The sequence below is a fragment of the Brassica napus genome, chromosome A6, assembly GCF_020379485.1.
Source record: "Brassica napus cultivar Da-Ae chromosome A6, Da-Ae, whole genome shotgun sequence".
Classification (NCBI taxonomy): domain Eukaryota; kingdom Viridiplantae; phylum Streptophyta; class Magnoliopsida; order Brassicales; family Brassicaceae; genus Brassica; species Brassica napus.
Genome location: NC_063439.1, coordinates 12,541,490 through 12,555,731, shown reverse-complemented (window position 1 = coordinate 12,555,731; position 14,242 = coordinate 12,541,490). Strand labels below are relative to the sequence as shown.

The 14,242-nt window shown below is 42.7% G+C and overlaps 1 non-coding gene across 1 annotated transcript; it reads right to left on the bottom strand.

The window, feature by feature from the left end:
• Positions 1-9,459: 9,459 nt before the first annotated feature.
• Positions 9,460-9,565, bottom strand: LOC125575979. Its single transcript, XR_007314519.1, has one exon. It is a non-coding gene; the product is annotated as a small nucleolar RNA R71 (small nucleolar RNA).
• Between the last annotated feature and the right edge of the window lie 4,677 nt (positions 9,566-14,242).

Sequence of the window (14,242 nt, the reverse complement as noted above, 5' to 3'; positions counted from 1 at the left end):
CATACACATCACAACAAAACGGCAAGGCAGAATGGATGCTACAGACATTCAACAATCTCGTCAGGACGCTCTTCTTTCAAACTAAAATGCCTCTTGGTTATTAGGTAGAAGAGCTACATACTTCAGCTCATATCATCAACATCCTTTCTTCCACGGCAGTTAACAAAGAGATACCATTCACAAGACTTTTCAAATAACTCTCTCGGTATGATCATCTTCAGGTCTTTTGTCTCTATGTTATCTGAATCTCCTTCCAACTTCACAACACAAGTTGTTGCCATGATTGACTCTTTACGTGTTCCTAGGATACTCGACATACCATATAGGATATCAATGTCTTGATCTCAACTCAAAGAATATCATTCTCTCACGTCATTTTATGTTTGACGAGAGCACATTCCCTTTCAGTGTTCAGACAAAATGAACCAAGCCACAACCCAAACCAACTCTGATACATCTGTTGCCTCCGCCTTTATCAAAGACTGCTGCACCAAACAAAGAACAACAACCACCTCCACAGCCAGCCAAACCAAAACCAGAAACTTAACCGAATATGATAACATGACGAGAAATTTTGTAGAATCTATTAGCAGCGTGCTAAAGAAAGAAAGAAATAAAGAGTGTTTCCTATTGCCTATTTTGTGGATTATACTAGAAAGATGATCTCAAGATGATTTGCAGAAAGGCGAAAAAAGCTGCCTAATTAAAAACAAATCTTACATAAAAGTTGAACTAATGATGCATGTGAGACACACGAAAATGAGTATATTAACTGGCCAACAATTCGATTCAAACCGTAGTTATGTTGCTGGTAGAGCAATTAATTGTATGGATGATCTAGAAAAAGTAAGACACATCCACAACGCATTCACTCACTTATGACATGTTCATTTTCTCAGTTTTGATTCATAGCCTTCCTTTTTTTGCAGAGAGGTTGTATTGTGAACAATATAATGTCGATAAGATACTATGTGAGCACACAATTAAAGCAGCTCAATTTCAAAAAAAAAATGATGAAGCTACGCTGGTTGATCCTTGTTTCACAAAGGGCTACTTATTTGCAGCATACATAACCTATTAACCATAAGAGTGAAGATTTGATCCACACCAGCCAAACTATATATACTTAGTTAACTGTACTGTATATGTCACCTAATTACCAAACAAAGTGGTAGAGTGAAGATGAAGAGATACTTATCAGCTATTGAAAAGGCCAAGCGTTTCAAGCATAATCTATTAAAACGAAGAAAATTATCGTAATCAAGTTTTGAATACTTCGTTAAAAAAGAAAAATCGAATATCCCACTATGTACTCCATCAACTTATCCATCATCAAGAAAAGAAAAAAACCAAAACACTCAGCAAAGATTACTGCACCGACTACTCCATCCCCAAAGGTGAGAAAATAGCTTTCCAAAGTAGCCACCAGCCAAAGAATCCAATTCAGCGTGGTTAAATACAAAATAAATCACCAGTGCATTCCCAGCATAGTCAATCACCAATGAAGAAAAAAATATTGTACATATGTATCAAATTCTACGAAGGCATACATACACAAGCGATGCGCACACCTGAGACGGCGCTATTGAGCGGGACTTTCTCTTCGTCTCCCCCTTTTACATATTTTTACAGACCAGTCAGTTGGTCTTCTTCTAGTTTGAGCATCGAAAAAAATATTTAACAAACCATCTATTGTCCCATGATTATCTTGGTAGTGATAGTGGTGTGTGTTACATTTTCTTCCCAGAGGCAGTACCAGTTTTTCGACATAACAGTTTACACATTCAATATATTCTAATGATACTTAACAAAGTTTGAATATCAAACTCTAAATTATTACAATATCATAAATACCAGTATATATTACTCATCACGTAATATGGGTATCATAAAAGTTCTTAATTATTATACCATTTTTCTTTTAAAATAGATAAAAAAATGTATATATTGGTTTTTTTTTGCACTCATGATCAACTACTTACTACAACACATGCAATAATTATGAACAACTTCTTAAACAACTTTTTCAAGATGCATCTCTCACTGTAGCATTCTGATCGACATGCGGTTATATGCATGTATGATATCTTTGATGGATATGCTTTCTCCACAACACACGACCACAACAAAAGGGTCTGCATGCAGCACTTTGGAATGTCCAATACCTGGTGTAAAAGCCGTTAAACCCTTACAACTAGACCGCAATGCTTACACCAAATATATATTTGTGTTCGTAAAGAAAAAAATTGTATTAAACTTAAGGCTTCGTTTTAATTAACTATTATTATTTTCTGTGGAAGTGTTAGTTGTTAGAGATATTATAAATATATACTCGGGATACTAATTCCTTATGTTAAAGAAACATTGTTAATACCGTAACCTAGAGACTCTTCTCTATTCTTGTATAAATAGGCAATTGCCTTGTACTGTCAATATATCAAAACATATCTCTTCTACATGGTATCAAGAGGAAATCGGTTACTCTAAAATGTTTTTACCCCGCCATCCTATTTCTCTCTAATCTATCTCTTTATCACACAAACAACTTGATCTCAATGGCTAGAGATTGTCGATGACACAAATCAAAGTCTCCTAAACGTTAACATGATTAACGTCACCAAACTCACCTCAACCAATTTCATGACTTGGAACCTTGAAGTTCATGCCCTTCTCGATGGCTATGATCTAGCCGGCTATCTCGATGGCTCCACTGCTGCACCGGAACTGACAGTCACAGAGGACGATCAATCGGTGGTTAACCCCGCCTACACCAAGTGGAGATGGCAGGATCGCCTCATCTTTAGCGGTCTCATTGGCACTCTCTCACCCTTGATCCAGACTCTCGTCACCTAACACAAAAACATCTCACGATGTATGGAAATATCTCAGTGCCACCTATGCCACCCGAGCCATGGTCACATTCAACAGCTTCGCTTGCAGATCAAACAATACACCAAAGGCGACAAGACAATTAACGAATACATGTGCGGCTTGACAAGTAGGTTTGATCAACTAGCGCTTCTTGGAAAATCACTTGACCATGAAGACAAGATCGAATACATTATCGATGGCCTTCCGGAAGAATACAAGTCCGTCACAGATCAAGTGGAAGGTCACGACACAACTCCATCCATCATTGAGATCCACGAGAAACTGATCAACAAAGAGGCTAAACATCTCAGTCTCTCGACAGTTGCAGTTGTAACTGCACCTGTCTCAGCTCAAGTCACGACCACTCGTCCAAAGAATCAACAGACCAGAACCTACAACTGTAACTGGAACAACAAAGGTGCTCAACAGTCCTATCAGCTGTAGCAGCAACAACAAGACACTCGTCAATCCAGAGGCTATCAAGGACGCTGTCAACTGGGCCATACGTTTGGTCACAGTGCAAAGAGAGGTCTTCAGTTCTCTCCACAGAACACAAAAGCCTACAACGTGTCAGCTTTCACTCCTTGGCAACCACGCGCCAACATGGCTATCGCATCACCAAACCCGACTAACGCCTGGCTGATGGATTCCGGTGCCACACATCAACTTACAAGTGATCTGTGCAACTTGTCCATGCATCATCCTTACAATGGAGATGACTCGGTTCTGATAGGAGATGGTTCGGGACTCTCCATCTCTCACACGGGTTCCCTCTCTTTACCTTCCATCACTCGACATTTACATTTAAACAATGTCTTATGTGTTCCAAATATTAGCAAGAATCTTATCTCTGTATATTGATTATGCAATGCTAATAAAGTTTCTGTGGAATTTTTCCCTGCTCACTTTCAGGTCGTTAATCCAAGGCAAGACCAAGGATGAGCTCTATGAGTAGCCTTCCCATCCCTCTACCCTTAAAGCTTTCTTCGCAAACACCTCACCACAAATAACCATGGCCGATTGGTATCATCATCTAGGCCATCCAGCCTTTCCTATTCTTCATTCAATTGTTTCTGATTTTTCTTTACCTTTTGCAAAATCTGTAACACAAACTTCTTTATGTTCGGATTGTGCCATCAATAAAACTCATAAACTACCTTTCTCTCTAAACACCATTACCTCAACCCGACCTTTTGAATACATTTATACTGACCTATAGAGCTCTCTTATTGTGTCCATCGACAACTACAAGTATTACTTGGTGCTTGTTGATCATTATCTGCGCTATACATGGCTCTATCCGCTGAAGCTAAAATCGCAAGTACTCGAAACATTCAAGGCGTTCAGAGCACAACTAGAAAACTATTTCTCTGCGAAGATTTCAACTCTTTACTCAGACAACGGCGGCGAGTTGGTTGCAATCAGAAAGTTTTTGTCTGAAGCAGGCATTTTTCATCTCACATCTCCCCCACATACCCCGGAGCACAAAGGAATCTCCAAAAGGAAGCACATACATGTTGTTGAAACCGGTCTCACCCTCCTCACACACGCATCCATGCCAAAGAAATATTGGACCTATGCCTTCTCACCAGCCGTCTATCTTATCAATCGACTGCCTTCCTCGGTGCTGCAAATGGTGTCTCCTTATCATAAACTCTTTGGGATTCAACCCAATTACATGAAGCTGCGGGTCTATGGCAGTCTCTGTTTCCCATTTCTTCGTCCTTACACATCCCACAAGCTTGAAGAACGCTCCACACCCTGTGTATTCCTAGGATACTCTCAAACCCAAAGTGCTTACTTATGCCTTCAACCTAGCTCTGGAAGGATTTACATATCACGTCATGTACGTTTTGATGAGAATGTGTTTCCTTTCTCTCAAACCAATGCACCTAAAAGACCCACCCAAACCACACCACAACCCGAGACTCTTAACCTTTTCACCAGTTACAAAAATAAACCTTAACCCTCAACTACCACTCGTAGTGCCACCGTAGGGATCCTCGAGCTCTGATTCTAACCTGATGGTACATCAGAAATCTACCACCACAACTTCGTCTACTCAAGACACCAACTCTACATCGCCATCTGCTATTCTACCGTCAACAACTCACACCACGCCAACAACAACTCCACCGTCTTCACCACAAGTTGCACAGCCAGTGCAGTCTCCTCTGCAACCTCTGGTTCAACATCCCTTGTTCACTCGCAGAAGAAACCAGATAGTGAAGCCAAATCCTAAGTACAACTACTCCGCGACTCTGTCTAGTAGGTTTCCAGTTGAACCGAGTACACTGCTTCAAGCGTTGAAAGACAAAAGATGGAGAGGTGCTATGTCGACTGAGATGGACGCCTTTGCGCGAAATCACACGTACGATCTTGTTCCAAGGCACCCTGATCAAAATGTTGTTGGATGTATATGGATCTACAAGTACAAATACAACCCTAATGGTACACACAAATCGTGTAAAGGAAGGCTCTTTGCGAAGGGTTACAATCATCAGCAGGGTTATGATTATACAGATACCTTTTCACCGGTTATTAAATCAACCACACTTCGTCTTGTTTTGGACATTGCAGTGAGCAATTGTTGGCCTATACAACAGATTGACGTCAACAATGCATTCCTCCAAGGAACACTCACAGAAGAGGTCTATATGGAGCAACCACCCAGCTTCGTTGATACGGACAAGCCTGATCATGTTTGCCGCCTCCGGAAAGCTATATACGGTCTCAAACAAGCACCTAGAGCGTAGTACACTGAGTTTCAATCATTTCTACTCAGTCTCGGCTTTTCTAACTCTCTTGTAGACACCTCTTTTTTCGTTCTCAAACGTGGCAATGAACTCGTGTATCTTCTCGTCTATGTTGATGATATATTGGTCGCTGGGAACTCGAAACCGGCGATTGCTACCATCCTTCGCCTCCTTGCTGAACGGTTCTCAGTGAAAGACCCAGAAGATCTCAATTATTTACTCGGACTAGAAGCTCATCGAACAAACAAGGACTGCATCTTTCTCAGCGTAAATACATACTTGACTTGCTCCACAAATATGACATGGTGAATGTGAAACCAGTTTCAACACCGATGGCGTCTTCTCCAAAGCTCACATTATAATCTGGTACACCACTATCTAATCCATCTAAGTACAGACAACTCATTGGAAGTTTGCAATATCTTCAGTTCACGAGATTGGACCTTGCCTTTGCTGTGACTCACTTGTCTCAATTCATGCATAGACCAACCGAAGATCACTGGCAGGTTGCAAAACGAATTCTACGATATCTGGCTGGTACTCCAACACATGGGATCTTCTTCAGCAGCAACAACAAACTCATTCTCCAATCTTACTCTGATGCAGATTGGGCCCGCAATGCTGATGACTATATCTCCACCAACGGCTATATCGTCTATCTCGGAAATCATCCTATCTCTTGGACTGCTAAGAAACAAAAAGGTGTAGCTCGCTCTTCGACGGAAGCTGAATATAGAGCAGTAGCTAACACATCGGCTGAACTGAGCTGGATATGAAGTATCCTCACTGAATTAGGGGTTGCCATCACTTCCTCACTAGTTGTGTACTGCGACAACGTTGGAGCAACGCTCCTCTGTGCTAATCATGTTTTTCACTCGCGTATGAAAAACATATCCCTAGATTATCACTTTGTTTGTGGTTAGGTTCAGAGAGGCGCTCTGCAAGTCTCTCATGTCAACACTCGGGACCAGTATGATGATGCCCTCTTAAAACCTCTCTCTCGAGCTCGCTTCTTAGAACTTTGTGAAAAGATTGGAGTGAGCTCTCTCCCTTCATCTTAAGAGGGCGTGTTAGAAATATTATAGAGATATACTCGGGATACTAATTCCTTCTGTTAAGGAAACCTTGTTAATACCGTAACGTAGAGACTCTTCTCTATTCTTGTATAAATAGGCATTTTTCTTGTACTGTCAATATATCAAAACATATCTCTTCTACATTAGTTCTTTAGACCACCTCCATCGGTGGTCCTTAAGTGGAGTTTCTAAAGAAAAGGGGAAAAAAATAAATGAAAAAGGGGGAAAAAGAAAGAACCGGTCCTTATTTTGGGCGTTTAAGAAATGGTAAGGAACCTTGCGTGGCAGTGTTTCATTGGACCGCTTCCTCTTGTGTCTCTCTCCTTCGGTCGGGGTTTCGCGAAAAAACCAAAGCTCATCTCTCTCGTACACTCCGTCTTCTCTCTCACAAGATCTTCTCTCTCGACGACTCCATCTGCTCTCTCACTCCGTCGTCTCGGTTGCTCCATCTTCTCTGTCTGGCCGTCGTCTCTCTCGGTCCGTCGGCTCTCTCGATGACTTCGTCGTCTGTCTCACTTCGTGTTCTATCTCGATCAGTGTTCTCTGTCGATCGGGCCGTGATATACCCTGGATTTGACACATTTTTATCCATGGTATATTACTATTTTACTATATATATATCTATGTTTTCTACTCTTCTAGGTATGTTTTCAGGTTCAGGTGCATTTTGGAGTAAAGCTATGACTTTGGAGCATTTTGGAGCATAAAGGACATTTCACCCGAGCTAACCACTTAGAGGTCGACGAGAGGAATAATAATCGATCGATACGCATCAGTGCTGACGATCGATATCAGGAAATGCCTCGACAGATGAAGATTAATATCGATCGATGTACACATGTACTGTCGATCGATGTCGAGACACCAGACGCGACATTTTGGATTCAGCAGACTTAAAAACCAAGGCCAATCCAAATTACCAAAATGCCCTGACGAGTTTTTAACCTAGTAGAATATATACTGCCTAAGTGTTTGACGGCAGGAGAGCTTTTCTTTTCTAGACCTAGTTTTGTTACAAGTTTCATTTGGGAGAGAAGATCACTTGTGATTGGAACTCCTTGTTTTCATCTTCCTTATCATCTATTCTATGAGTTTCTATTTATCCATTGATATGAATTGCTTTGCTATGTCTGAGTAGTTCAACTGTTAGATCCAGGGTTCAGATAGGTTTGTGGGATTAGCCCCAAACTATAGATCTGCCTTGTTGTGATATTCATGATAGATTTGTACTCATTGCTTGTTTTAGCCTAGCTAACTAGAACATGATCATAGGATTGCATATTCAAGCACCCTTGTTATCCCATCATGACATCTATCTATCATATTAGGATTGCTAGAGAGGACTAACCGCCAATTTAGAATCTTAGTAGAGCATTTTCATACTCGCGCATAGGCCTGGCTAGAACCCATCGATCGATGTCCTCAACTGACAATCGATCGATGTTGGCAAAAGTGTATCGGTCGACGTCTTAATTGACTATCGATCGACACTCTCTTGTGTCTGCATCTAACCGGTGAGACACAAGATCTAGTCTGTTAACCAGTGGTACATGCGACAGCTGATCACTGAGTTAAGCGAATGAGCTCTAATATATCATGCATGCAACAGTTAGGCATCTATAGGAATTATAATCTCCAACACCTGAATAGTGGCCCTGCATCTAATATCATTTTCAATCTAAGTTACATTTATCATTTACTCGCTAGTTACTATTGCTATTTTAATTAAAACATTACAACCTTTAGAATTAATAAACACTAGATTTAATTGTTCCCTAGCTCCTTGTGGATTCGATCCCTAAGTACTACATCTGAACCTCTTTTGATGAGAGTAACATTCCTTAGGGTAATTTGAGTGGTATCAAATTTGGCGCCGTTGCCGGGGACGCTTTGATCGCCATTAGATTTAGTTTTATTAGTTCTTATTCTTTTCTTTACCCCCTTTTCTAATAATCTTTCTTTTTCTTGTCTTTTCAGGTGCATGCCCAGCGGTACCAGAAGCAACAAGGAGAAAGACTTGCTATTCTCAGATGATCCTGCTCATTTGGAACACACCATCCGTAGAGGTCAACGTTCCACATCGCTCGACGCAACCACTTCGTCGTTGATCGATACGCACAACCAACCGTCGACCGACACAAGACCGTCATCGTCGATCGATCCCAGTCGTCCGACAACGATCGATACTACACCGTGTACGTCGATCGATAACGTGTCGTCAAAAATGGTAAACATTATTATTCTAACTCAGGATGAGAACGGAAACCTGTATGACCAGGCCGGTCATCTGCGTAATGCAACAGGTCAGAAAATAGATGCTCAGGGAACTGTAATCCCTGATGTTGATGCTACAGGAGCTGCTCAACCTGTAGATGAGGAGGCTCGATCGAAACCACTGGCCGACTACAATCGCCCGGATGAGTACTATTCCAACAGATCAGCGATTCGACTTCCGGAGATCCAGAAGCAGAATTTCGAGCTGAAGCCTCAATACTACACTCTCGTGTCGCAGATACCCTACTCTGGGTTACCGCACGAGCATCCTATGGACCATTTGGAACGGTTCGAGGATCTAATCGCTGCCATTCGAATGGAAGGAGTCCCCGAAGATTACCTGCTGTGCAAGCTCTTCAGATACACGCTGAATGGAGAAGCGATGCACTGGCTTAGGCAGCAACCCACATGATCTTTAACATCCTGGAGCGACATCAAGAATGCTTTCTTACGAAACTTCTTCGATGAGGCGCGCGCTGAAGAACTTCGGAACAAAATTTCCACATTCTCGCAGAAGGCTGGAGAGTCTTTCAAAGATGCGTGGATTAGATTTAGGTTTTTCCAGCGAGACTGTCCACACCACGGATTTAATGAAGTGCAGCTGCTAAGCACTTTCTTCCGAGGTCTCGCCTTACAGTATCAAATGGCTCTTGATACGGCGAGTGAAGGAAACTTCACTACTCGGAATCCGTTGGAAGCTGTGAGACTTATCGAAAACCTTGCTAACAGCAGCAGCACCAAAAACACTGACTCTGAACGGAAGAAGTCTGTAGCCTCTATCGGGAAGGAACAGATGGACGAAGTAAGAGCTAAGTTAGATGTGGTGCACGAACTTCTTAGGAAGCAAGTATGTTCAGCTGAAGGAGAAGTAGCAGATACCGAAGGAGAAGAAGATGTGAACTACATCGGAGGTACCGGATTCCAAAAATTTGGAAACCAGGGCGGAAACAGAAACTTCTTTGGAAATGGCCAAAGAAGTAACCAAAGTTCACAATTTCAAAAACCCTTCAACAACAGCAAGAGCTACTCGAACTCTTACTATCAAAATCCACCACCCCAAACTCAGGAAAGCAAGATCGAAGAAATGCTTGATCGAGTACTGTTGGGACAACAACAAATCACCGTGGATTTCAACGGTAAGATAGACTCTGCCTACAACAATCTGAACACCAAAATCGAGACCTTAGGGACTCAGGTGAGAAAACTTGAAACCCAAGTAATTCAGACGGGCGAGACTATTAAGAGGCAAGAAGCTTTTGCTAGAGAAGCAGGAGCCGACAAAGGGAAACACCACGTAAATGCCATCATAGATGATGAATTCTGGCAAGTGGTGAGAAATGAAAACCTTGAGGAAGGAGATTTCGAAATCGAAAGCTCCATGAGTCTCGGCGGATCCCAATGGTGTCGACCGATGTCGATGAACTCGCATCGATCGACAGACCATGATGAAGATCGATGGACGGATAGCTCCAGACATCGATCGACGTCGTCTGCCGATTCGACTGAATGCAATGCGGTTCGAATTCTAACTCATGAAGAATTCGCAGCTAAGCATCCTCACCCACCCTCCCCTTTCTATGAAAAAATCGATCGATCGGTTAACTCAACCATCGATCGACAGAGTGAGTCCGACGTCGATCGTCACAACACACCTCCCATCGATCGACAGGCACCTCTGACATACCGAGTGCGGTTACCCTCAATCGATAATGATTACATCAATGCACTCAGACACCACCTAAACCATTAGCAAACCCACCCGAACCAACACCCAGCCCTTTAAATAGTTCAACAGAACCTGTTAGAGAAGAACAAGAATCTGAAGGGAGAAGATTAAGGAAAAGGAAGGAGAAGATTCCTAAAAACCTTAAGAGGGAAGCTAACGATAAGGAGATGGATGGTTTCACTAAACGAGTCCTCAGAATCCCAATCGAAAAACCTTTTGATGAAGCTTACTTCACACACCGGTTGTGGATGTTCTTCAGAGAAACAAAGGTAACTGAGGAGGACATTAGGAGAATGTTTCATCAAGTCAGAGGAAAGATGAAACACAGGATCACATTGACGAAGAAGAGTGATCCTGGGAAGTTTGCAATACCATGCATAGTCAAGGGTGTTGAATTTCCCCATTCAATGTGTGACACAGGAGCATCGGTTAGTATCCTCCCTAGGATCATGGCGGACCAGCTTGGTTTGACCATCGAACCCTCAACAGAATCCTTCACCTTCGTGGATCTTTCAGAGAAACGATCTGGAGGCATCATAAGAGATCTGGAGGTACTGATTGGTAATGCCCTTGTCCCTGTAGATTTTCATGTCTTAGACATCGAGCTTAACTGGAACTCTCCACTTCTGCTTGGAAGATCCTTCCTAGCTACAGTAGGAGCTGTATGTGACATGAACAAAAACAAATTGTGTCTAACGCTCATAGACCCAAACATCCACTACGATCCCATCCGACCTAAGAGAAAGGTAATTAATTCTGTGGATTATGGGAAAGAACTCGGCTTCATTGGCGCATGCCATTGTGGAGCAGAGTATGAATTGGAGTACGAAACAGAGTACTCGGAATCGATCGACACCCCAACCTTTCCATCGATCGATTCCAATGTGTCAATGGTGACCGATGACCACAACAACACGTCACTCGACGTAATGCACACACTTGACCATTTCGCTTCACCTAATCATTGCTACCAACATTTTGCCTTCCAACCTCCAACCAAGAGAGGACATGATGATTATTCCATAGGCAGTTGGGCAGACATTGGTTTCCATGAAAGTTTTGCAGTTGACACTGTAATTACTTCACCTCATGAGGAACATACCGAGGAATACGATGAGGATTACTGGAAAGAACGTGCAATAGAAATGTCTTTGCAGGATGAAAGACTTGAAACACACAACTTCACCAACACGTTTCCAACATCGTTCGACGCTGTGCACTCCACATCGGTCGATACCCACCCTCGTCCAGCAAAACAACCGCTCACATCGATCGACACCCGTAAAGGAACATCGATCGATATTCGCGCCGCAGCGAAAATTCAGGAGCAGGAGAATATTCCCTCCCTAACTAGGTTTACAGATACCTATATAAATCGTGTTGCACCTCCGAAACCACCTACACACATCAGAGCAAACACACAAGCAAATAAGATGAACACTCTTCCTTCTACATCAACAGAAAAATCCATGAAGAGCAATCATCTCAAGAACACAAGTTCTGCAGAAATTACTCTGCCATCGATCGATGTAACTGTATCTACATCGATCGATACTACTCTAAACCCTAATCTCTCTATTTCTAAAAAGAATAATTATGCAAACATTGATTACGGTTTTCTAACACCTGATGAATTTGGTATTTTCATGGATCCAGATGGCAACGCACGTGCAATGGATGGAAGGATTTTACAAGTGTCCAGAGAGGACATAGCAGACATCCTTCAAGTAACCAATGGACCCGACAACCTGTTCTCACAGCAACGTGGCACTCCAGACGTCATTCTAACAGATCCCAACAACCACGCAGGATTCACCACAACAGAGACCAACCCAGATCTATCACGCCAACCAAAAGGGCAAGCATCGATCGACGGTATCATGGAGACAACAATCGACAGGGTAACACCAACGTCGATCGATATGGATAATCCGACGTCGATCGACAGACGCTATGAATGTGGGAGCCGCGCTTTCGACATGTATGGAGCCAGAAAGTTCACTTGGGAACAAAGGGACGAATATGGAGTCTACAGAGATGAGCGTGGACACGCACGAAGCGCAGCTGGTGAGATGATACCTGTCACAAAGGACAACATCAGGAAAATACTGGAAAGAGCATCTCTTTTTGAAGAGAGCCACATCTGTCTTCCAGAACATGCCACTTCCTTCACACTCACAAGACTGGCACCAGAACTCTACACCAAAGAAGAAATCGATGAAATGGTGTTTGTGGAGCTCAGGAGAAACTGGGAGAGGAGCTCAAAACACTGGTAGATGAAACACATCAGCCTTTGGATAGAGGCTACAATGAGCTTTCCAGATGTATGGCAGAAATGAGGACAGAAATTGATAGTTTACGTCAGCAACTTGAGAAGGAAGCTACGACCTCAGCATCGATCGACGCACCATGTGCAAAATCGATCGACGTCAGTGTTCCTACAGCTCAGACCCTTGCAGAACCGCGATGCTCAACACAACACAGGGATGAATGGGAAGTCTCATACATCGACACAAGGATAAACGACGTTTACTGCCCTCTCAACAACAAAGTGGACTGGCTAAGCACCAAAATCGAGCTACTACAGCAAGACATGGACACCATTCGCAAGAAGGACCAACATCCAGCCACATCGATCGACATGTGCACCTTCACATCGCTCGACGCCAAAGTCTCAGCAATGAATGAGAGGCTGAGGACTTACGAGGATATGCATGACCGTTTTATATCACCAGTCATGATAGATTTAAACAAATTGTCTATTCAATTACTTGATGCCCAAAAGGATATTGAGAACATTACTAATCAAAGTTTTTTGCAGAAAAAATCAATATCGATCGACAGGCTAAGAGGACCCTGGATCGATGGCAGGAAACCTGTGGAGTTACTCCCTTACACAGCAGCAGAAGTTGACAAGATCACATCCAAGATCTACACTGCTCTAGACAACATGGAGGAACGACTTGACAAACGCTGCGATGACATCTACTTTCCATTCGACAACAAAATCAGTGGACTAGACAACCACGCAGAATGGCTACAGGACAAAGGAAAAATCGATCGACGGCAACTCACCGAGATGGACCAACGAACACATAATCGCATCGATCGACGCCGAGTCTACAACAATCGGCGAGCAGCTGATACACAAGACAGTGGAGTCAATGAAAAAGGAACTGACAGATCTTTCAGCATACGCCTATGACAACATAGGCTGGCACCAGGTCAGCATTGACAACATTCAAGAAAGGCTACAGAACATCTCCAATGTACTTGGGAAGATGGATGACAAATGGACAAGAAATGATGAGGCCACAAGAAGTTTCATTGCATCTTGGTCCAGAATGCGCAGAGATGACGTGGATGCTTGCTTTCCAACAAGCAGCTGCTTCTCCACCCAATAGCCAATCACTACCACAGTCAAGCTAAATGACTATAACCAAGGGCTGAGTGGGAGGCAACCCACTATTAGGTATTTTACTTTGGTTTCATTAGCTAGCATTTAATTTCTTTCGTTTTATTTCTTTCAGATTTAAGAG